The sequence below is a fragment of the Ruditapes philippinarum genome, unplaced genomic scaffold (genome assembly GCF_026571515.1).
Source record: "Ruditapes philippinarum isolate M1 unplaced genomic scaffold, ASM2657151v2 ctg13258_1_1_1_1, whole genome shotgun sequence".
NCBI lineage: Eukaryota > Metazoa > Mollusca > Bivalvia > Venerida > Veneridae > Ruditapes > Ruditapes philippinarum.
In genome coordinates this window covers 22,294-25,446 of record NW_026857857.1, presented here as the reverse complement: position 1 = coordinate 25,446, position 3,153 = coordinate 22,294, and the positions used below count along the sequence as shown (strand labels likewise).

The 3,153-nt window shown below is 31.0% G+C and overlaps 1 long non-coding RNA gene across 1 annotated transcript; it reads right to left on the bottom strand.

The window, feature by feature from the left end:
* Window positions 1–259: 259 nt before the first annotated feature.
* Window positions 260–1,183, bottom strand: LOC132751261 (uncharacterized). The gene is made up of 3 exons (XR_009628662.1): window positions 1,132–1,183; window positions 824–895; window positions 260–376 (listed from the first exon to the last, which is right to left on the bottom strand). It is a non-coding gene; the product is annotated as an uncharacterized LOC132751261 (long non-coding RNA).
* Window positions 1,184–3,153: the final 1,970 nt, after the last annotated feature.

The window sequence follows — 3,153 nt, the reverse complement described above, 5'->3', positions numbered from 1 at the left end:
TAAAAAAGATATTCATCCGCGAAATTTGTGATTGTAACCTCATATTTCTATTGACTAATCTAAACTTTTAATGCACTGTAATTCGTTAAATGCCTACGTTAAATTTTTTTCTTTCTTTTAAATTGCTGGTTTTTAAGCAGTTTTGAGTGAGAACTACTTTGCGTTGTTAGGACTGTTAGGAAATTTTGTGTTAGACCGTGGATGTTAGCTATGTATTTACTGATCTTACGATCAGAAAATACAACAAGCACGTGTATCTTACATTTAGTTTCTTGAATTGGAGATTGGAGATTTTCTTTCACGCATGTTGTATCTGTACTTCTGTTACATTCATCAGTGACAGCGATGTCTTCAACCTTTGCACCTCTTTTGTTATCTAAACTCGGAAATTATATGTGTAAATATAAAACTGATATAAGCCTACAAAGTCATAGAATGTTTTGACACAAATTGCGACAATAGAGAACGATAAAATCATTTATGTAAAAGAATCGTATATGTATAAATATGTTGCGTTTGAAGTTCTCAAGATTCATTCTTTCTGTTATCGTATTGTAACTTTCTGATACGAAATAATTCACCTTGATAGAGATTTTGTTTCTTTAAAATATGTGCTGGAAATGGGCAATTGGCAATTGTTCGCTAGATACGACTTTATTTTGGAAAAATGTTACACATAAGGCGAAAACAAATATTATTCAGGGAATGTCTTCCAGCATTTAAAACAATATGGTTAAAGGAAAATCATCAAAATATCATCGTCTCCCATGATTTTCTGCAAAACCCTTTAACTTAAGTTTGTGTTTAATATATGAATTCTTACCTTTCGTTTCAAATACCCGTATATCATGTTCGTGTTTCAAACAAGTTTTATTCAAAACTAGATCAGGCATATCTGTTCAAATAGAATAATAGATGAATTTTATCGAGATTCCGTCCAGCGATATTTTCAGTGCCATGCACAAACAGTGAATGTGCCAACAGAACGGAAACCTTTTATAAATTATTTTACCGATCATTTTTGTATGTAAAATGTTGTTACAGTTACGTTCTATGTAAGTTGGTCCTTTATTTTCAAATGTCGAACATATATACGAGATTCCGCACCGGAAAGAAATATTAACATATTACCTTTGTCGATGCCAACTATCACTTTGTTTCGATTTTGACTCTTCTCATTCCGCAGGTCTTCGTAAGACATCATCTGTACCTAGGATTAATATGCTAGAGTTTATCTTTCCGAATTGATTTAAAAGGACAAACATCTAGAACAATTGTTCAAACATAATATTGTATTGCTTACATAAATTTAAGCAACACACTTTTACTTAAATGAACATCTAAAAGCAAGACAAAAAATAGATAGTATTTATCTAATACCTTTAACTTAATTTACATATTCAAAACGCCGAGTAATAGGCATTTATCATGCAATCTATGACGTTTATCTATGTCTTAAATGCACTTGACATATCTTATAGTTACACTATTTTAGTAGCTTATTTGTAGTTGCTTCCCTTATGTGTAAACTTAATCCAATAGTATCAAGATTTACTTTCTCTGAACAAAACAATCATAGTCATTCATTTAATTTCAATTATACTGTATTTCAAATATTGCCTTAGTTTCCATCGTTATAACAAGCGACCCGTGATTAATGCCTACTTTTATTTTACAGCTAAATGTTTTGACAAAGTATATTGTGACGTCATTGTTTCAGTTTCTTACACGTGCAAAATTATTGGTTTTTGGCCCCCGGTCCCACAATCACAATCGGTCACATGATACAGTTGAAATCATAGGCAATTTGTTTCTATATATATATTTACAAGTGTAAGAAATAATTACTCGAGAAAATTATTCTTTTTTTTCACGTACAATGTGTTTTGCAGCCCTCAGCCGACATAGGGTCTTATCTTAAAGCAGCATGCCTCAAGATTCATGCGTATTTTCATGAAAATGTTAAAAATATATTAAAAAATAAACTATTGTCAAACGAACAAAGAAAGTAATTTACTCATTGCAAACGACACGTTTCAAAGTAAATTACCAAATAACGGTCAAAATATACAAAATTGCTGCTTACTGTGTAAGTCAGGCAGTACAAATATGGTAATTAATACTGCAAAACCAGTCTTTATTGCATATAACAAGTAAAATGTAAATCATTACTTAGATAACGAATATTTTTTAAGTGAAAGGTCTTTTACTTAAGTATTTCAAATATTAATAAAAAAAACAATAAAAGAAATGTATTATTTGGACATTCAAAACATATATTGCTTCGAAAAAATATGTTACTAAGTTCTAAGTGATTCAGTATGATTATTTATACGATGAGTGATAATATTTTGTAATAGAACTTTTAATTTTATTTATTATCTATTATATGTGTGTGTATAATATTGGATAATTTATCTTACACATACCAACAACATCCATTTTCTTTCATGATGTTTTGTAACGTCTAATATCAAAAAGCTATCAACATACTTTTTTGTCGTAGAACGGACCTTCCACAATAGACCCATTCACTTTAAAATCTTAGTTCATCTTGATTGTCTTGAAAGGCTTCGAATAATTTAAAGGCTTATGGGTCACTTTAATGTAATAAATAACTAAAAACATGTAATATCAAAAAACAAATTAAATAAACGTTCCTTGATATTTTACCATTGTTTTGAAGTAATGGATTCGTATCGTTCTCATTTGAACAGGAAGGCTCACAAATGCCCCTACTATTCTTTTTTTCTCGTGCTGCAAATGGATACCAAGCTGGAAAAAAACATGAAATAATAATAATTTTTGAGGTTCGGATCGGAATGTCCGTCCTGAGGATACCCGCTCATGGGCGGTAACCTAGCTTCCTGAGTTACCACCCATGGGCGGGTACCCATGAGAAGGATATTCCTATCGGAACCGCAAATACATTAATGAATTTTTTCTTGCATATGTTAAAGCGTATACCTCAGTTAGATATTTTTGCATAGAAATTGATTAATGTAATTTCATCCAACACTAATTCCATACAATAGCGTATGATTTTACAGCTCCTTCCATAGCGGCGAAATGACGTAATCCTTTGCACACAGTTTCATTCTAAAATGCAACTAAATGACGTCATTTTAACACGGTTCATTCTTATAATGCGCT